The 22,731-nt window shown below is 39.0% G+C and overlaps 1 long non-coding RNA gene across 1 annotated transcript; it reads right to left on the bottom strand.

Moving 5' to 3' along the window:
• Positions 1 to 593: 593 nt before the first annotated feature.
• Positions 594 to 16,041, bottom strand: LOC103884234. Its single transcript, XR_002521953.2, has 3 exons — positions 15,374 to 16,041; positions 14,366 to 14,493; positions 594 to 1,208 (listed from the first exon to the last, which is right to left on the bottom strand). It is a non-coding gene; the product is annotated as an uncharacterized LOC103884234 (long non-coding RNA).
• Positions 16,042 to 22,731: the final 6,690 nt, after the last annotated feature.

The raw sequence follows: 22,731 nt of genomic DNA, 5'->3' as shown, positions 1-22,731 counted from the left end.
AGAAACTGGCTCACAAAATTAAGGAAGCTGAGAAATCCTGCAACCTGCTAGTCTACAAGGTAAAAACCAAGGAAAACCGGAAAACTGGTGGTATAATTCAGTCAGAGTCTGAAAGCCTGTGAACCAGGAAAGCCAGTGGTGTAAACTCCCATTGGAGGGCCAGAGAAGAAGAGATGAAATGTCCAACTCAAGCAGGCAGTGAGGAAGCAAAAAGGGCAAATTCCCCCTTCCTTCACTTTTTGTTCTATTCAGGACCTCAAAGCACTGGATGATGTCCACCTACACTGGGAAGGGTGATCTTCTGATTCAAATGCTAATCTCATCTGGAAACACCCAGAAATTATAGATACACCCTGAAATGACATTTAATCTGGGCACCACGTGTTGCAGGCAAGTTGACACATACAATTAACCGTCACATTGATAAAAGAAAGGCAAAGTCTACCCCTTTGTCTACAAAGTCTACAAAGGAGTAGACTTTGCCATATTTGAAGAAAAGGTGTTAGCCCTACCTAAAAAGATTGGTACATGGACATATATTTATATACGTTAGGTTAAATTAAATGAGTAAGGGAGAAATACATTTTTGTATATGTGAGTCCTTACATTAACAGATTTTATTTGCTTAAACAACCAGCTATCCATCCTGATCATTTTGAATAAAAAGACTTTCCTCTAACCACATTTTCTCATGTGGACAACTCAAAAGTGAGGAAATAATGGTATTTTTATAGGATCACTCAATTGAGACCATCAGTGGGCTGAGCTAAGTTGGTTTGTGTCTCTTTGATGACACTTTATGGTTCAGAGAATTCAAGAGATATTCATGGGTTACCTGCACAGTGCCTGGTAATTGGCTTCACACCAACAGTACAGGAAAAATAATTATTTATGTAATTATTTTTGTCTCCTTTCCTTGTGGCACTGTCTTTTTGAATGAGGTAGGAAGAATTAATTGGGGTTGGGGGAGCATGTCACAGGGGCCAGCAGATGGAGAGGAGTCCTGGTCTTGGAGGCAGGGGTGGAGAGGCAGGGCTTGTTAAGAAATATCATTCCTGTGACAGTAGGTGTTGTGGGAAGACACAGGCAACTCCTGAAGCTTTTCTTGAAGCAGTTTGCTGTGATCCCCAACAGAGACTGATTACCCAGGTTCAGTTCTGAAGAAAATGCCTCTAGGATCTTCATGTCAAGAAAACTTTAAATGAGGGCTGAAAGATGTAGAATTAGACTGTCAATAAAGAAACAAGCAAATGTATCTCTATTAAAGGCTTTCAGTCCTCTCTTAGGGCACATATAAGAACCATTTCATTTCATCCAATATGAAAGACATACCCAAGCAAACAGGGAGGGAAAAACTTGGAGGAAATAGAGATTATACAGGAGAAGAAAAATCATGTATCAACAAAAATATTAAAAGAAAACGATACATTTTCCCTTTCTTTTGAAAGGAATAATGTTATTTTTTCTACTTGCCAGTGTTCTCATGATATTTACGCCTGACTTAAATGTGGAGACTAAAACCCTTACCCAAGTATGACTAGAGGGAAACAGTATAGTGTAATAGAATTCTCTCGTTAAAAAATGGTTGGCATAATGCACTCAAACCTGTGTTAGCCTGTGTTCCCCTTTGAAGCTCTAATAAAATGAAAATAACTGCATTTTTGGAGCACATAAGCCCACAAGGACAAAGAGAATGAAAGAGGAAAGAGGAGGCATCTCAATAATATTTGAGGAGATAGAAAGAAGAAATATTGGGTGACTGGCTTAAAAAACTCTAATATGGAGTCCTAAGAAGGCAAAGAAAGAAAAGGCCAGTCCACCAGGTTTACATTATGGAAAATGTGAATTGCCAAAAAGCCTCAGGAATTTACATTGCCATGTGCTTCTTAAGGCGAGGGAAAGGTGGGCTGAAAACAGGACTAATTGAAGATCTGTTTAAAGAACTCCCACATCCCTTTCTTTGTCATCTCACAGGCATACAACTGGTGGATGAGTGTCTGAAGGATGTAAAATGGAGAAGCTATGATACCAGAAAAACACAATACCATATTAAAAGCTGGGGCATTAAATAAAAGTGTTTTCACCAAATATTGAGATCCTCGGCCAAGCTTGTACTTTCCAGACTAAAAGATTGAAATATTTTTTCAAAGGAATTTGACCAGCTCAAAATAAAGAGAGGGAGAAAGAGACAGACAAAAAGAGCCATAATTTGAAATTCTTCAGGGAAAATGCTTAGCCAGATAGTGAAGTCCACAGGAAACAAGCCCTACAAGCACAGAGATTTTTAGTCTCCAAATCCTAAATGTGTGCCGACAACTAAGAATCATCAGATACTTAGAAAATCATCCAATATGAATGGTACACCCAAGCAAACAATCAGGGAGGAAAGAACTTGGAGGAAACAGAGATTATACAAGAAGAAGAAAAAATAATATCAATAAAAACATTAAAAGGAAAGGAAACTACACATTAATATCCTCAGACACACAGACACAAAAAATTTCGGCAAAATATTAACAAATTGAATTCAGCAGCAAATAGAATGGATAATACCTTATGACCAACTGGAGTGCATTCCAAAAATGCAATGGTGTTTTAACATTTGAAAATTATTCTGTTACATGCCACATTAACAGACTAAATGAGAAAAGTTATAGAATCATCTCAATGCAGAATAATCATTTGACAAAATTCAAATCCAGCAAAGTAGAAATAGACGGTAATTTTCTTAACCTAATAAAGCACATCTAATAAAGTATGTTCCTATAAGGAACACATATGGAGAGAGAGAAAGAGAGAGAGACTGTGGAATAGTGAGAAACCAAATACTTTGCCTATAACATCAGAAACAAAAAATGGATATTCTTTCTCTCTGCTCACAGTTCAATATCATATTGAAGGACCGATCAGTGCAATCAGGCATGTCAAAGAACAAAATATTTAATCCATATCAAAAAGAAGAAATAAAACAATATCTATTTGCAGTTGAATAATTGGCTTTGTAGAAAATTCTCCCTAAACTTACAAAAAACGTCCTAGTTTAGGAAGGTTGCACAAAATAAGGCCAACGTGCAAAATCAAATCTATTCCTATCTACCAGTAATTGGCAATTGGAATTTGAAATAAAATAATAAATACCATACAAAACAGCATCAAAAATATAAAGTACTTAGGTATAAATCTAACCAAATATGTGCAGGATTTGTATGCTGAAAACTACAAAGCACTAATAAAAGAAATCAAAGAAGATATAAATAAATGAAAACCTACCTGGTTTTCATAGATTTGGAGACTCAATATTGTTAAGAGGTCAATTCTTCCAAATTTGGTCTGTAAATTGAATGCAATCACAATAAAAATCCAAAGAGATTTTTTTAAAAAGATGAGTCTAAAAAATTTAGCTAGTTCCAAAATTTATACAGAAAGACAAAGAAATAGATTAGCCAAAACAATTTGCAAAAAGAACTGAGTTGGAGGACTCATATTACTTGGTTTTAATACTCACTATAAAGCTATCATAATAAAGACAGTAAGGTGTTAGTGAAAACACAACCACATAGATCAACAAAGCAGACTAGAGAGCCCCAAAATAAACCCACTCAAACGCAGTGAACTCAATTCTAGCAAAGTGACAAAAACAAATCAATGAAGAAAGGATAGTCTTTTCAACAAATAGTGCTGGAACAACTGAATATTCATATAAAGTAATAAATCTCAACACACACCTTATCCCTTAAACAACAATTAACACAAAATGAATCATAGGACCTAAAGGTAAAATGTAAAATGTTGAAACTTCTGAAAGACTATATAGAAGAAAATTTGCTTGATTTGGTTTTGATAAGTTTTTAAATATAATACCAAAAACATAATCCATAAAATTAAAAAATGATAAGTTGACATTATCAAAATTAAAAATATTTGCTCTTCAACAGACACTATAAAGTGAAAGAAAAGACAAATCACTAACTGAGAGAAAATATTTGCTAATCATACTAATCACATATCTGATCATGGATTTGTATCCAGAAACCTTACACCTCAATAAGAATAAAACAACTCAATTTTAAAAGTAGACCAAATAAGATATGAAAAGATGCTTTGCCAAGAAAAAGTATTCAGAAGGCAAACAAGCATGTAAGAAATGCACTAGATTATTTGTCATCAGAAAAACACGAATTAAGACCACAATGAGATACCACTATATCTGTGTATCAATTAGAATCACTATTTTTTTTAAAATTATAATGAGAACATGTCAAAAAGAAAAACAACCTAAAGAAGCTTTTAATAGCCAAAGCTGTAATAATTTGAGCACAAAATAGGCAACAATAGTCTTGGATTGTAACCCAAAGAATAATATAAAGATCCATGAGTCCATGCTAATATAATTAAATAATCAAATAAACAAATAAATGAGGAGGAATGGACAAATCTTTAAAACAGAAAAATTTCAAATTATCAATATGAAGGAATGTGGTAAATAAAAAATCATCATGAGCATACCACAGGAATAATTGCTACTGTCACGATCTACTGATAAATGCTAAAATAGTGGGAGAAACTTCAAAGAGCAATAAGATATTTAAATAGCCTCAAGATTTTTTATTTGTAAGATTTAAGTACTGTGATGGTTTTAACAGGTACCTACACATTCCCCAACCCTTAAGTATAGACTAGACTTAGCGATCCACTTCTAATGAATCCAGTAAGAAAGGAAACAAATCACAGCTTTTGAGTAGAGATACCTGGAACATACTACTATAACCATAACTTCTACTGAAGTTAATATCATCAGTAAGAAGTCATGTTGATACCCCCTGATAAGAGGATGTAAGATGGGCATGTCAGTTCTGTAATATTCTTGCTAAAATCCCAAAACCCCTTGTAATCATGAGAAAACATCAGATAAATCCAAATAGAAGGGAATTCTGTAATATATAGCCAGTATGCTTCAGAATATCAAAGTAATAAAAAACTAGAAAAGACTGAGAATCTGTCACAGATTGGAGGAGGCAACGTGGTATCCTGAATTAAATTCTGAAGGAGAAAAGCACTAGTGGAAAAACTGGTGAAACCTGAATACAGTGTTGTAGTTTTAGCCAATAGTATTGATCATTGTTAAATGTTTAGTTTTGGTAAGTGCAGCATGATAGTGTAAGATGTTAACAGTAGGGGTAGGGTATATGGGAACTCTTTATGCTATTTTACAACTCATCTGCAAATCTAAAATTACTTCAAAATAAAAATTCAAAGTATTTAGATTCTTTGAAAATAGTGCACCATATGAGAAGATAATACATAACAAAAAATAAAAAGAGAAAGAGAAAAACAATCAAAGACCAATAGGGAATAGAAATAATGGAATTAGCAGATGCAAATTTAAAAATAAGTATGTTTAGTATCTTCAGGGAATTAAAAGACAAGATTAAAATTTTGGGCAAACTATAATCTGTAGAAAACAACTAAAAATTCTAGAACTAAATAAATATGGTAACTAAAACGAAGAAATTGGTGAATAAACTTACTACAGATGGTACATAACTAAAAAGAAACTTGGTGAACCAGAAGATAGGCCAGAAGGAAATACGGACTGAGACACAAATGGGTGGAAAAGTAGAGAAAATCATATATGAGGCATATGAATGTAACGGAAAGGTCCATACACCAGTAATTGAAGTCCTAGATATAGAAATTATTTTTAAAAGAGGTACAGGTAATATTTGAAAATCTAATGACTGAAAATACATTTTTGAAACTATGGAAAGATACTCTACCACAGATTCAAGAAGCACTACAAATCTCAATCATAACATCATAATAAAATGGATGAAAAAGAAGTAAAAAGAGAAAACGATCAAAAGAGAATTTATTAAAAAATACATATTACTGTTAGCTGACTCTCGCCAGAAATGATGGAAGCCAAAAATTCAGAGTGTGATATCTTTTATTGTTTTTTGAGATGGAGTCTCGTTCCGTCGCCCAGGCTAGAGTGCAATGGCGCAGTCTTGGCTCACTGCAACCTCCACTTCCCAGGTTCAAGCAATTCTCCTACCTCAGCCTCCCGAGTAGCTGGGATTACAGGTGCCTACCACCGTGCCTGGCTAATTTTTGTATTTTTAGTAAAGATGGGGTTTCACCATCCTGGCCAGGCTGGTCTTGAACTCATGACCTCGTGATCCATCCACCTCAGCCTCCCAAAGTGCTGAGATTACAGGCATGAGCCACTGCGCCCAGCCCAGAGTGTGATATCTTTAAAATGCTAGAGAAAATTACTGCTAACTTAGACCCCTATGCCCAGGGAAAATATTCTTCAAAAACAAAGGCAAAATATGGACACTTAGAGACGAAAATGGAGCTAATTTATCACCAACAGACAAATGGGAATACATGAGAGAAGGAAAATGGCCCCAAATGGAAGCTCAAAGATATATGAAAGGAAAAATAATTAACATGTGTAAATCTAAATGAATATTGCCAATGTTAAATAAAAATTCTTATAAGATTTGAAATATAAAGATGATTGAAATAACCAATAACAATAACAGATATGTCAGGAGTAGATAAATGGAGTTAAGGCATTCTATTATCTTTGCATGTACTGGGACATTTAAAAACATTTAATAAGTCAGGAAAGCATATTATAAACTCTAGGGTAACCAGTAAAATGTCATTAATTTATATTTTTTTGTAAAACGTATTATGTATGTTTTGCATACCAATTATAATATGAATAACACCATAAACTACAACACAGTAAGTAGTTTATAACAAGCTAGTAAAGGGGAAGATTGAAATAATTTTTTTTTAAAGTGACAAATAAGTAAAAAAGTAACATGCTGAGACAAGTAGTAAGATGGTATTACCTCCGAGAGGCAAGAAGGAATATTATAAAGTGATGGAAATAGTATTTATCCTGCTCATAGTGGTCCTTCCATAGTTACACACATTGTCAAAACTTGTTAAAGGGGTACACATACCAAGGGTGAATTATATTATATGAAATTGTGTATCAATAAATTGGATTTAAAAAATCTTTGGTATGATCCAGCAGACTTGAAGGCAAGAAGCATTACCAGAGGGTCATTTTGTAATGAGATAAAATGTTTACTTCATAATGAAGATATCATATTTATAAATGTGTATGTACCTAATAATATGGCCTCAAGACATCTAAAGCAATAATGATTAATGGAGCTAAATAGAAAAATATGCAAATTTATAAACATAATGGTGGAGATTAATACAGCTCTCTCAGTAAGCAATAGAACAAGTAAAAAATAGTACAGATATAAAAGATTTGATAACACAGTTAAGATTATTTAATTTACTTATTTTGAACTCTGCATACAACAAGCACATAATTTATAAACTATCATGTGTACATGTGGGACTCTTAACAATATTTTTTGAAAAGTAAGTCTAAGTAATTTGCAAAGATTAAAATCATACAGAATGTATTCTGACCGGTGTAGAATTAAACTTGAAACTGATAACAAAAAGAAAACTAGAAAACACTCATATTTGAAAATAAATAAACATAATTTCAAAAAACTCATGAGTCAAAGAATAAATCACTGGAAATTTTAAAATATTTTGAAGTAAGTGGTAAGAAAAATGCAATATGCCAAAATTTTTAGAATATAGATATCTGTGTTTACAGGGAAATTCTGAGCCTATTAGAAAAAGATAAGATATTGAAAATCAATAATCTTAGGAGAAAAAAAAAACTATTCTAAAATTCATGTGGAACTGAAAAAAAATAAAAAGCTGAACTAGCCTAAACAATCCTAAGCGGAAAGAGCAAAGCCAGACTCATCACATTACCTGACTTCAAACTATGCTGTATGGCCACAGTAATCAAAACAGCATGGTACTGGTACAAAAACAGACACATAGACCAAAGGAACAGAATAGAGAACCTATAAATAAAGCTGCACACCTACAGCCATCTGATCTTTGACAAAGTCAACAAAGATAAGTAGTGGAGAAAGGGTTCCTGATTCTATAATGGTGCTGGGATAGCTAGCAATATGCAGAAGAATGAAATTAGACCCCTATCTTTCACCATATGAAAAAATCTACCCAAGATGGATTAAAGAATTAAATGTAAGGCCTCAAACGATATGAATCCTAGAAGAAAACCTAGAAAACATCATTCTGGACATTGGCTTTGTCCAGAATTTATGACTAAGTCCTCAAAAACAATTGCAACAAAAACAAAAATTGATACATAAGACCTAATTAAACTACTAAAGAGCTTTTTCACAGCAAAAGAAATTATCAACAGAGTAAACAGATGACCTACAGAATGAGAGAAAATATTTACAAACTATGCATCTAACAAAGGCCTAATATACAGAATCTATAAGGAACTTAAATAATTCAACAAGCAAAAAACAAATAATCCCATTAAAAAGTGGGCAAACAGCATGAACAGACACTGCTCTAAAGAAGACATACAAGAGGTCAACAAACATCGAAAAATGCTCAACATTGCTAATCAACAGAGAAATGCAAATCAAAGCCACAATGAGATACCATTTCACACCAGTTAGAATAGCTATTACAAAAAAGTCAAAAACTGACAGATGCTGGTGAGGCTACTGAGAAAATGGAATGCTTATTATACACTGTTACTGGGAATGTAAATTAGTTCAGCCACTGCGGAAAGCAGTTTGGAGATTTCTCAAAAAACGTAGAACTACCATTCAATCCAGCAATCCCATTAACAGGTATATATCCAAAGGAAAATAACTTGTTCTACCAAAAAGACACATGCAACCGGGTGCAGTGGCTCACACCTGTAGTCCCAGCACTTTGGGAGGCCAAGGAAGGCAAAGCACAAGGTCAGAAGTTGGAGACCAATCTGGCCAACATGGTGAAACCCCATCTCTACTACAAAAATACAAAAATTAGCAGAGTGTAGTGGTACACACCTGTAATCCCAGCTACTCGGGAGGCTGAGGCAGGAGAACTGCTTGAACCCAAGAGGTGGGGGTGGCCAAGATCATGCCACTACACCACAGCTTGGGCAACAGAGCAAGACTCCATCTCGGGAAAAAAAAAAAAAAAAAAGAGAGAGAGAGAGAGATGAACTCACATGCTTATCACAGCACTATTCACAATAGTAAAGACATGGACTCAACCTAGGTGCCTATAAATGGTGGACTGGATAAAGGAAATACGATACATATATACCATGGAATACTACACAGCCATAAAAAAGAATGAAATTATGTCCTTTGCAGCAAAATGGACATAGCTGAAGGCCATTATCCTAAGCAAACTAACACAGAAACAGAAAACCAAATACCACCTGTTCTCACTTGTAAGTGGGGAGCTAAACACTGGGTACACATGGACATAAAGATGGGAACAACAGACACTGGGAACTACTAGAGCAGGGAGAAAGAGAAGGGGGCAGGGGCTGAAAAACTACGTGTTGAGTATTATGCTCACTACCTGGATATTGGGACATTCATACCCCTAACCTCAGCATCATGAAATACACTCATGTAACAAACCTGCATGTGTACCCCCTGAATCTAAGATAAAATTTGGAATTATTTTAAAAAAGAAAATCAATAATCTAAGCATCAATTTCAAAAAGCTTTTTTTAAAAAAATAGCAAATTAAGCCCCAAGAAGGAAATAACACAGAGATGAGCAAAACTCAATAAAATAGGAAATAAGCACATAACAGAATCAACAAAGTCAAGTTTGTTATTTAAAATGATTAACACAACTGATAAACCCCTGGCCAAAAAAATAATAATAATAATAAATGGTAAGACTATGACAAAAAGAGAAAAGGTCAAATAAGCAACATCAGAAACGACAAAAGACGCAAGTTAAAAATAAATAAATAAATAAAACTCTGCTTCCCGGTAATCCCAGCACTTTGGGAGGCTGAGGAGAGTGGATAACCTGAGGTGAGGAGTTCGAGACCAGCCTGACCAACATGGAGAAACCCTGTCTCTACTAAACATTACAAATATTAGCCGGGCGTGGTGACAGGTGCCTGTAATCCCAGCTACTTGGAAGGCTGAGCCAGGAGAATCGCTTGAACCCAGGAGGTGGAGATTGCAGTGAGCTGAGATCGTGCCATTGCACTCCAGCCTGGGCGACAAAGCGAGACTCTGCCTCAAGAAAAAAAAAAAAAAAAAAAAAAAAAGCTCTAGAAAAGAAACAATATGTAATAAGATCAGCAGTTGCCTGGAGTTGAGAATGTGGGGTGCTATTGCCTGGCCAGGGACACTAGGCAAAGGTTCTTTATTTTGTTTGTAGTGATACAGACCTGGGTACACACGTGTCCAAAGTCATTAGATTGTACATTTAAATGTATTCATTTAATTGTGTATGAATTATATACCTCAATCAAGATTACTTCAATGAAAAAAGGAATGAAAATTAGAAAGGAAGGGGAAAACTGCAATTATACAAAGATATGATTAGGAATGTAGAGGCCAAAAAAGCTACAGATAAGCTGTTGGAATTAATAAGCTAATATAGCAAGACTGCTAGTTACATGGTCAATACAAAAGAAAATAATGACATTTTTAATTACCAACAACAAACAGAAAATGAAATCCAAGTGAAGATACTATTTATAATAGCATCATAGTGTATGCCATGGCACAGCTGTCAATAGAGTTTACCTAGTCATAGTAATATATCCATTGAATATTGATAGTAGTTCTAAGCCAAATTATGACAGAATTGTAATGGTGGGTTGGGGAAAATGTGATGATAGCAGAGTAGGGGAATGTAAAGAGAGTTAAATATTAATACCTACATTCAGTACTTGGAAGTAAAAGAACGATAGTCAAAGCAGATCAAGAAATGACAATATAAGCCATTTATTTACAGCCATAGAGGTAAATACAAAATATCAATAGTAATTTAGCATCCACAGTTTTGATAAAAATAAAAATTAAAAAAATTTAGAATGAGAACATGAATTTTGGAATCAGACAGTCCTGAGTTTGAAATCTGTTTCCACTATTTTCTAGCTGTGTGGCGTGACTGAGACACGTAACATTTCCATGACTTAGATTTTTCGTCTGTAAAATGAGGAATAATCATATCTGTTTTATAGAATTGTCATGGAGATTGATGTGGGCAAAAGTATAGTCACAGGGAGCAAAATGATTAAAAACAAGAATGATTGTAGCAAAAAAAAAAAAAAAAAATGATCGTAGCCAATTCTGTATCTAAGGAGCAGGCACTGAGGCCAAGGACTGGGGAATCAGAGGACACAATTTAGGTCATCAGTGGGAAATGTCTCTATATAGGGAAGTAGAAAGAGAGATGGAAGAGTAAAGAGAAATGCAAAACAGATAGTGCTTCGTTCACCAAAGCCTGAGCTGTGGTGGACAGTTGTCATTTTACTGAAGTCTCTAGGATCTTGAGGCTCTTCTTATTTCTATGGGGCTTGGTTGGAGGCAAGACCAGTCTGCAGGGGGAGGAGGGCTACAGCAGACCACAGTGTTGGTGGTGGTGCCAGCTAGGACATGTAGCAACCTAGCAGTGGCTCCACCATGTGTCTCTGCACGATTTCACACTGGTCTTGGAACCCACACTCCCATTTTTGCCTGTTCATTTCCTGCGCCTGATTCTCCTGCAACTCTGTCAATTCTTGAACTATTCTAATTTTCCTTCGATAAATTATTCTGCTTAATTCATCTAGAATTCATTTTTGTTGCTTGCAACTAAGAACAGTCTTGGATACATGGGTCCATACAAAAGATGGTCTGGATTTGAACTTGGGAGAGACAACATAGGCTGAGAGTTAAGTTGGATTACTCTGCACAAAGATAAAAACTTCGCCTTTTTCCTCCTGAGGAAGAGGAGACAAAGAAGAGGAGAAGAAATAGGAATGAGAAAAAAGAGAAAATAGCCAAGGAGCATGAAAGGATGGCTAAAGGAACACAGAAGAAAAGGAATTTGGTTGCTAGCATGCAGTTAGGAGTGATTTGTGCATTGCTATGATGTAACCCTCATCCCCATTAGGCCAAACAACCACTCATGTGGGTCTTCTGTGGGTAGATATTTTTGGTGGAAATCAATCAAGGAAGTGGTTCAACTTGAAACAGAACAAGGATACACTTTGCTGAGCATTGTGACAAAACTGTCACAACCAATTACCCAATGAATATATGGGCAGTGGGAGATTTAGAGATGATTGGAAAAGGCTTAAACTATCCCATCCTGCCCCACCCTTCAAATCCCTTCAGAGACGGGAAAAGATAAACAACTCTCGCTGTATACAGAATCAGATTTAAGTCTTTTCACTTGAATTTCAAGACAACCCACTTCAGCTGATGTATGGGTTCAAAACAAGACCTCAGCCAAAAGGAAGCGAATTAAATTTTCTTTAAACATGATGTTTGAAGGTTCTCCAAAAGCTTGCAGTTTTTCTCTATTTTCTGAGCTCAGCTGGTGGGAGACACAGGATGGCCTCTATCCAGGGTACTCCAAAAGTCTCAATGATTGTATATGACCCTTGTGTTAGTCAGGGTTCTCTAGAGGAACAGAACTAATAGGATTTGTATATATGAAAGGGAGTTTATGAAAGAGAATTGACTCACATGATCACAAGGTGAAGTCCCACAATAGGCCGTCTGCAAGCTGAGGAGCAAGGAAGCCAGTGGTGGATCAATCCGAGTTCCCAAACCTCAAAAGTGGACAAGCCGACAGTGCAGCCTTCAGTCTGTGGCCGAAGGTCCAAGAGCCCCTGGCAAACCCCTGGTGTAAGTCCAAGAGTTCAAAAGCCAAAGAACTTGGAGTCTGATGTTCCCGTGCAGGAAGCATCCAGCACCGGAGAAAGATGGAGGCCGGAAGACTCAGCAAATCGGCTTCTTCCACCTTCTTCTGCCTGCTTTTTCTAGCTACACGGGAGGCAGCCGATGGGATGGTGTCCACCCACATTGTGCGTGGGTGTTCATCTCCCAGTCAGCGGATTTCAATGTTAATCTCTTCTGGCCACAGTCAGAAAGAGCCAGGTACATCCAGAAACAATACTTTGCATCCTTCAATCCAATCAAGTTGACACTTAATATTAACCATCGCAATCTTATAATCAGAACAATATCACAGGGATGAAAGGGAGAAAGTAAAGTCCTATTTTCTTGGAAAAACTTTGGGTCAAAGCCAGGGAAGCTGGGATCAAAGAAGAGGTACAACCCTCAGGCAAGAAACGAAGCCGCAGAGCTGGAACTGAGCAAGAAGGATGTGGGTAATCAGAGCATCTGGAGAGGAAGAGGCTCAGGCTTACATCTGCTGATGTCTGGGAGGTTCCAGCTGACCTGGAAGTTCAGGTTGAAGGAAATAGTTGCGATCTATGGTGAGATCCCCATCACCCACTAATAAACATCGAGTGTCCCTATAAACATCAAGTAGCAATGTGTGCTACCTACATCAGCCCCCGCACTTCCTTGCTGTTTTATAGAAAGAGTGGCGTACTTTCCTCCTACCAAAGTCATCTTACAGATAAATTAATTCTGCTGTTTTTAAACCGCCTTTATCTCCATGATCTTGGCATTTACATGCCATATTTTTTCAGTTGTATGTTAATGTGATATTTGTCCATTAAAATACTGAAAGTCTTTAAAACGAGAGGAAGAACAAAATTCCTGGATGTTCAGCCTAATATACCTTTCTGGGTGATCTCTGCCTTTCATTGTCTTTTAATTTTTTTTTTTTTTTTGAGACAGAGTCTTGCTGTGTCACCCAGGCTGGAGTGTAGTGGTGCCATCTCGGTTCACTGCAACCTCCTCCTCCCAGGTTCAAGTGATTCTCCTGCCTCCGCCTCTGGAGTAGCTGGGATTACAGGCATGCGCCACCACACTCAGTTAATTTTTGTATGTTTAGTGGAAATAGGGTTTCACAATATTGGCCAGGCTGGTCACGAACTCCTGACCTCAAGTGATCTGCCTGCCTTGGCCTCCCAAAGTGCTGGGATTGAGCCACCACATGAGCCACCATGCCCAGCCTCATTGTCTTTGAATCCTTCTACTACCCTGTAAGTTGTAGAAAGCTGAGTCATGCAAATGAATTGTGTCCCATAGAATGCAATTGATTATTGCTCTATGGATACTGATCAATTTTTATCAATTAAGAAAATCTATTTCTGCATTCCTGGTTGCCTCAGAGTAGACACTCAAAAATGTTTGCTGACTGAATAAATAATATCTGAAGGAAGCTTAAAATAAAAACCATAAAAACCCTCCCATTAAAGTGTACCATTCTTATAGGTAAGATGGGATTCATAGCACACCACTCATCTTTCAGCTGCCAAGGAGCTTTGTCCACAATGCCTCTAGGCCCTTCAGCCTCTACAAGTTCAATTACCCACTACTTACTGCTCATTCAAATACAGTCTCAAATGAGGGCACTCCCACTTGGCTGTCTTTTTTTTCTCCTCCAGCCCTTGAGATACCATGCATGGGTGGGATCTCTGGTCTTCTGTTGACTAAAGGCAGCAAACCACCTAGAAAGGAAACTGCAGAGTTACAATAGGTACACCTCACCATAGAACACTACACACCAATTACAGAGAGAAAAAGAGAGACAGCAAGAGAGAGAGAGAGACGTGGCAGAAAGATGTGGAACTTATCCAAGATGCCTGATGTTAAAAAATCTCAAATTGCAGAACATGTTAGTATGATCCCATTCTTGTTAAAGCGCTCGCATGTAAGTTGGTATATTCATTAAACAGAATGAACACAATCATATGCCAAACCTTTGAAAGAAAGTTGGGATTATGGAAAATGTTTCCCTTTACAGGCCATGTGTTTCTGTAATGTTTCAATTTTTTTTTTACAATAATCACATATTACTGTTGTAAGTAATAAAAAAAACCTACAATTTTTTTAAAAGGAAAAGCAGCTGATTCTACAAACAGAAACCCATCTTAGTTCACTTGGGCTTCCATAAAATATAACAGAAACTAGGTAGCTTATAAACAGCAGAAATTTATTTCTCACGGTTCTAAAGGCTGGGAAGTCTAAGATCAAGGCACTGCAGATTCACTCTCTGGTGGGAGACTGTTTTCTGATTCATAGATGGTGCCTTCTTGCTGTGTCCACACGTGGTGGAAGGGGCAAGGCAGTTCTCTGTAGCCTGTTTTATAAGGCACTAAACCGTATCACCTTCCAATGTTTCCACCTCCTAATACCATCACATTGGTGGTTAGGTTTAAACACATGAATTTTAGGAAGATACAAACATTTAGCCCATAGCAGAACCCTAAGATGCAGCCCCCAAGGCAGTTTTCCTGGGTCCCCAATGTAGGAAACATTAGTTTTTATAATATAATACTATTTTCAATCAGAACCAAAGAAAAAAATAAATTGGGTAAATAGTGTTACCTTCAAACACAAAAGATAGCAACATTTTCAATGTAATGGTTTTCCAAGTACTCTGACAGAAACACACCTGGAATAAAACAGACAAAGTTTATTAGAATTTTTCACTATTTGGTAGTGTTCATTAGCTTACAATGACCTTAGTGCCAGGAATAATTCATCAGAGAAGTCATCCTGTCACTGACGAATCTCGAAATGCTTTGTAAGTTTCCATCAATATCAGTGTTTCACAAGTTTGCTTTTAAAAACATTTATTAAGCATCTAATGGGTGCCTGATATTTTACTACTTTCTTTCACATGACTATTCTTATCTTTTTTATTAAATGTTATTTAGTAAGTATTATTTTTCTCCTGTTTTTAGATGAGAAAACATGGGCTTAGAGTGGTTAGGAAACTACCTGATTACCAGCCACCTTGATATGAGGTAAAATGGGGAATGTGTGTATAAATGAAATAGATTCAAGCTGGAACCACTGTGCTAAGTGAACACAAGTGTCTCATTTTGTGGAGGACTCACCTTGGGCAACTGGCCCAGCACTCCCTGGCTATTTGGATCTAACACTTCCTTACACATTTTGGGAACATTGTTCCCAAACAGAAGGTCAGAGAGTCCCTGAAGTCTACACATGAACTCCTTAGGAAACATTCCCGGAGTCCTAGGACTGGGAAATAGCTTAGGTTTCTTTTTTTTTTTTTTCTTTTTTTCTTTTTTTTTTTTTTGAGATGGAGTTTCGCTCTTGTCGCCCAGGCTGGAGTGCAGTGGCGTGATCTCAGCTCACTGCAACCTCCGCCTCCCAGGTTCAAGCAATTCTCTTTCCTCAGCCTCTCAAGCAGCTGGGATTACAGGCATGTGCCACCACGCCCAGCTAATTTTTTCTATTTTTAGTAAAGACGGGGTTTCTCCATGTTGGTCAGGCTCGTCTCGAACTCCCGAACTCAGGTGATCCACCAGCCTCAATCTCCCAAAGGGCTGGGATTACAGGCATGAGCTTAGGTTTCTATGAGCTCTGATCCATTTGGATAATTATAAACTCCCGAAAAGTGATATTTGAGCAGACATCATGTTGTCATCATAAAAATAAAATCATGGCACTGACATGTCTGAAATAGTCATATTCTAGCCACTGCTCCCTTAAGGCCATACTGTCCAGACTTTTGGATTTGACAAACATGGTCATCGCCACACTGACAATTTAATCCCAATACTTCAGTGATGGTGCTGTGGGCTCACTGATATTAGGTTGGTGCAAATGTATTTGCAGTTTTTGTCATTACTTTTAATGGCCAAGCCCGCAATTACTTTTGCACCAGCCTAATTCATTTTACCCTAGAGGTAAGCAAATGTGGCCATATTTTTATACCAGCACCAGGGGGCAGCAATGTGCAAATAACGCTATTCTGTGGCCTCCTCTGCTTGGCCTGGTTTGGGAGGAGGATGTGGCTCTCATTCCCTAGTGCTTCTCAGATTTAAAATAATGGTAATGTAATCATTTCAGCTCTGCTCTGGAAACTGCTGGCGCTAATTCATTTCAGATGAAAATACACAGACTACACACATGTGCATCAAATCAGTCTTTTTGGGATTCAGGGTCTGCTCATTCGGGCATTTGTTCACCTAACCTTTACTCAGAACCTACTGCGTGCCAGGCACCGCCCTGGATGAGGCCATGCTCCCATCCAGTGGGGAAACAGACACACCCCATCCAAAACCACAACCTTCCCTCCTTTTTCAGTTTCCCTTAACCACTTATTTTTTAACTTTTTTTCTTGTGAGTGATTTGTCTACCTTGTTGGAACATACACTCCTTGACAGCTGGGAATTTTTATCTGTTTTGTTCACTGGTGTATCCCCAGCTGCTAGAACAGTACCTGGGATATAATTAGGGTTCAATAAATATTTTTTGAATGAACAGGTATAAAATTATTGAGACATGCCATAATGGAGGTGAATGTGCCCATCTTCATATGAACTAGATTATGCTAAATTATTCACTTGAATAAATTTATTGTTTTACCATTCCCACTAGCAGTGAATGGGAGTGATGCCTGAAAATAACATTAAATTATCTGGTATTAGCATTAGAAGGAATTTGGGACATCATCAAATTCTCCTTTTACAGAAGAAGAAATTGAAGTCAAAGTGAAGAAGAGATTTGCCCACGGCTACCTACATCTGGATGGTTGCGTCAGGATTCCAAGCCGGGACTTCTGACCCCAGCCCACTGTGTTTTCACCACACACCCTGCTGCCTGCCTGACTTTTTCATTTTCCTCAGATATCACCTCCTGGAACAATAAACTGCATAAGTTAATGACCTGATCTGTCTAATTCTTATTTGGTAATTGGCAGACACCAGATTTGACTGTCTGCATTCAAGAACTCCAAATCAACCCTCTTAAAGGCATCTCTGCTCAGCCACTCTGCATGAGATCCGTTATTTAGTTCCTAGCACCTACTGTGTACTAAGTCCTTCAGAAACATCTGGTCATTTGAACCTCACAACAATCCTACGCAAGTGCTATTACTATTCCCGTTTTACTGATGAGAAAATATAACAACAGTGTACATTGAACCCACAGGGCATGTAGCATGAACTCAGGATTGTTCTAAGGATTCCATACTTGTGAGCTCATTTCATCCCCTGACAGCCTTTGAAGTGAGTACTGTTATTGTTTTCTATTGTAGATGTGGATATTGAAGTCAAAAGAAGGCAAGATGTTTGTCCAAGGCCAAATCGCTGGGAAATGGCAAAGCCACCCTGTGTTTCATTACTGTGTCTGCTTCCCCACTGAACATAGAGGAGCTGTGGAGTCACTGGCACAAGGTCACACGGGCTGTGCCAGCTGACTCCACTTTTGTGCATGGCTTTTCACAACAAGTTGGAGGTTTGGGCCAGAAAATCCTTTTGTTAGAAAGTCACAGATCTGAAACTCAGCACAAAAGAGGAGAGAGTGATAATGCAAAAACTGCCTGGGCTGCAGGCAGCATTTCCTCTTTGGGTTTGTTTTCCTTTCTAATTTGCCAAGCTCTTTCCAAGCCGAGGCAGCTGCCACACAAAGCTCTTGAAGAGATCCCACTAGCTGGCCAAGGGACAACCATTAGACGGATGGGCTGGACCTTCTGTTTCTACCCTTCCATCTGGGCACCAAGAGGCTGGGTCTACTGTGCGTGTGGGGACACCCTGAAGCTTGGCCATTCCAGGCTCAACTGGATAGTGAACTGAAGTCAACTCACAGTGACTTGGACGTGATATTTCTGGGAATGAAGCTGGTTTGCTCTGTTATTCTATTGAATTAATCTGGGCTCTGAGCCCCCTTGAAAATCATCAGGAGAACACAATCTAAAAAGATGGGCAGGAAGTGGTTCTTTTGCTGGCCGGAGGTGATCTTACTGATTGAACTTTTACATGTGGTATGGAACAAATGAACAGAAAAGGCTCAGCTTACGAATTCTCTGCCGTTAGTTCATCTGCACATGTTCTGACTTCTGAAACTGAAGCATGCTGGTAAATCTCAGAGCCTCTTTCCAGTAGTGTCAAACTGTGATGAACAAAGGCTTTGCAGTCTGGTATACCAGGGGGTGCTTCACCACATACCCTGGGTGACTATATGACTCTGGACAAGTAACTTTGCCTCTCTGAGCCTCAGTGTCCTCATCAATGAAATGAGAGTTATAAAGCTTTTCTCACAAGGTTGTTTTAAATGTCTGGCACCTAGTATGTGCTCAATAAACAATGCCTATTATCATTAGGGAGAAAACTTTCATGGCCTAAACTGTGGCAAAGCAGCAGGTCTGAGTCCTGGCTCCGTCTCCTGCTAGCTAGGGGGCTTCTGACATGTCACCTCCCTTCCTGCAACCTTGAATTTGACCTCTGACGGGAAGCAAGGAGATTGAAACATTTCCATCTTTAAGGTCTCTGACCACTCTGCAGTGACTCTCCCACTAGATGACCACTTCCTCCCATACACACGCTCACTCACATTCTCTCTTTCTCTCTCTCTCTCTCTCTCTCTCTGTCCCTCTCTCTCACTGTCTTCTAGAGTTCATGAGGGAGGAGGATAACACAGGGATCCCAGGCTCTTTGCTGCCAGTCTCTGGGAGAAAGACAGGATTTACTGAGCAGCTACTAAGTGCCAAGTGCTGATCATTTATCCTCCCACTTAAACCCCTTAGTAACCCTTGATGTGGATAATGTGGATACTGTCATCTGTAGTTTACAAAAGAGGAAATAGAACTTAGAGAGGTTTCCGCGACCCTTCCAAAGTCACAGTAACTGAAAGAGGCAAAATTCATCCCCACGCCTGTCTGCCTATCTCCCAGCCACTCCCACACCAGATGATCTCAAGACTTCAGGAAAATGAAATTTCTCTCTCTTTCGACAGGTCAGGCACCCCTGGTCTATGAAAAACTCACAGCAAATATTGCTGCTGATAACAGCGAAGCACTTTTCCAACTCCATTGTTATGCTGAAGTGGGAAGCAAATAAGAGGTATTTCCTAGCCTTTTGTGATGGGCAAATTAACAATTTAACTTAGTCATATTGGTTTTGTAGAGTAATGAATCATTTAAGAAGAAACCCCATGGTAAACAATTCCAACGAGCCTTTGGAAAGCTCCCCAGATGCCGTGGTTTTGGGTTTTCCATGTTGCAGCTGATTAGCCCAGCTGTAGCCACATCGGCCAGCTCATCGCATAGTGCAGAAGAAAACACAGTCATCAATCAGAGCAAAAAAATCACTGAGGACAAAATTCAGTCCTTCTTGCCTTGGCTTTTCTCCTGTTATATTTTCGATAATGTCTGTTAGGGAAATGACCAAAAACAACTAGGAAACAGCTTGATATTTCCCTCATTTCACATTCTCTGGGCAGCCACTGATGGGTTGAAGAGAACCAAATTACTAAAATGGACTTGGTTGGATAATCAGGGAAAGTGTTTTGTATCTCAGGGTTTGGATGTGACATTTCTGGCCCACTCTACAGGGCAGAAACCTAGCCATTCTTTCCTAATTGCTAAGTTCCCCTCATAAAATCCATCTCCAGGGGAAAACTTTAATTTAGATAGGTCATAAGTTGGAGCCTCTGCCAAAGACAGCACAGGCTAGGAGAAAAGACAATAGTTCTGCCACAGTAATCCTTGGCCACCAGAAATGATGGAGACAGCTTCCTTTTTCCCCTCCGTAAGAAGCTATATTTCTATTTGGGTCATTTTACTTGTAACAGCATGAACAGGATTATTAGACATCAAAGCCAATCGGAGAGCAACTCCTTCGACCCTAAACACACACACACACACACACACACACACACACACACACACACACCATTGAAAAGAGACTTAAGGGGAATGCTTCTGTCTAAATACATACTTCTTAGCAGAATTCTGTTTTAAAATTGGTCCGATTTTTTCCAGAAGAAGCACCAGCCTAGAGAGTCAAGGAAATTGGTTTGGAGCCTCAAAGTCTGGGGCATGCGGGTATATTGTACCAGTCAGTGGAGGTCTACTGCTGTGACAAACAGCCCCTCTGTGGCTTGACACAATAAAGGCCTATTTCTTGTTAATGGTACGTTGCAACAAAGGTAGGCAGGTGGGGGTGCTTGGTTTTATTCAAGGACACAGGCTCTTTCATCTGCTGATTCTGCTATCATTTAGGGCTTCAGGATCCTTCATCCACTAGCTCTGATATTCCCAAGGGCCTCTGAGTCCATCACTGGACACTCTGCCTCCAAACAGCAAACAAAGGAAGAGAGGGCACTGGGGTTAGCTATGGAGAATTTTAGGGAGCAGGCATGTTGGCGACAGACATCTTTTGTGTACACATTCCATCAGCCAGAACTCATTCACATGGCTACCTAGCTGCCAGTGAGGCTGAGAAATGCAGTCTGGCTATGCGCCTGTGCCATAGTAAGAAATATATATTTGGTCTTTGCCCCCAGTTCCTGGCACGTAGCTCCTAAAACTCTTGCAATGTCCAGAGTGATAAGGTGTCTTTTTGTGTGCTAATGAGATGGCTGGTGGCTGGAGGCTGGAGGCCCCTGCATAGCCTCAGGAAAGACCAAGGCGTAAGTAGAAAGCTGGGACTTCCAGTCCCACCCTCAGACCTGTGAGAAGGGGAAAGAGGTTGGAGAATAAATTCAATCGCCAACGGCCAATGATTGAATCAATCATGCCCATGAAATGGAACTTTCATAAAAACTGCTAAATGGTGGGACTCAGAGAGCTTCCAGGTTGGCGAATGCATAGAGGTACTGGGAGGGTGGTACACTCAGAGAAGGCAGGGATGCTCTGTGTTCCTCCCCATACTTTGCCCCATGCACCTCTTCCTTTGGCTGTTTCTGAGTTTGTAGCCTTTATAATGAGCCAGAGGCCAGATGAGGTGACTCATGCCTGTAATCCCAGCACTTTGGGAGGCCGAGGTGGGCAGATCACGAGATCAGGAGTTCAAGACCAGCCTGGCCAATATGGTGAAACCCTGTCTCTACTAAAAGTACAAAAATTAGCTGGGCATCATGGCATGCACCTGTAATCCCAGCTACTTAGGAGGGTGAGGCAGAAGAATCACTTGAACCCAGGAGGTGGAGGTTGCAGTGAGCAGAGATTGTGCCACTGCACTCCAGCCTGGGCGACAGAGCGAGACTCCGTCTCAAAAAAAAAAAAAAAGATAGAAAAAAATCTAGAAAACATAAATGAAATGTTTCTCTGGGTTTTATGAGCTGTTCTGCAAATTATTAAACCTGAGAATGGGGTCATGGGAACCCCCAGTGTATAGCCTATTAGAACTATAGGCGGCTCAGGCCTGGCGTGGTGGCTCACGCCTGTAATCCCAGCACTTTGGGAGGCTGAAGCCGGCGGATCACGAGGTCAGGAGATTGAGACCATCCTGGCTAACACAATGAAACCCTGTCTCTACTAAAAATACAAAAAAAGAAATTAGCTGGGCATGGTGGCGGGCGCCTGTAGTTCCAGCTACTGGGGAGGCTGAGGCAGGAGAATGGAGTGAACCCAGGAGGTAGAACTTGCAGTGAGCCGAGATCGCGCCACTGCACTCCAGCCTGGGCAACAGAGCACGACTCTGTCTCAAAAAAAAAAAAGTATACGCAGCTCAGGACTTGTGACTAGTGTCTGAAGTGAGAGCTATCTTGTGGGACTGAGCTCCTATCCTAAGAAGTATATGCTAACTCTTGGTAGTTGGCAACATAATTGAATTTAAATGTAGGGGACCCATTTGGTGTCTGGAGAATTGGAGAATAAGGGGAAAAATACATATTTAGAATGAAAGTGTTGTGATAAAAATAGTTCAGTGCCCAAAACACAAAAGGAAATTGAAACTGATGGACACATGGCATATTTTTACTACTAAATG

Source organism: Papio anubis, chromosome 3 (assembly GCF_008728515.1).
Source record: "Papio anubis isolate 15944 chromosome 3, Panubis1.0, whole genome shotgun sequence".
NCBI classification, from domain to species: domain Eukaryota; kingdom Metazoa; phylum Chordata; class Mammalia; order Primates; family Cercopithecidae; genus Papio; species Papio anubis.
This window is presented reverse-complemented; position numbering and strand designations above follow the sequence as displayed.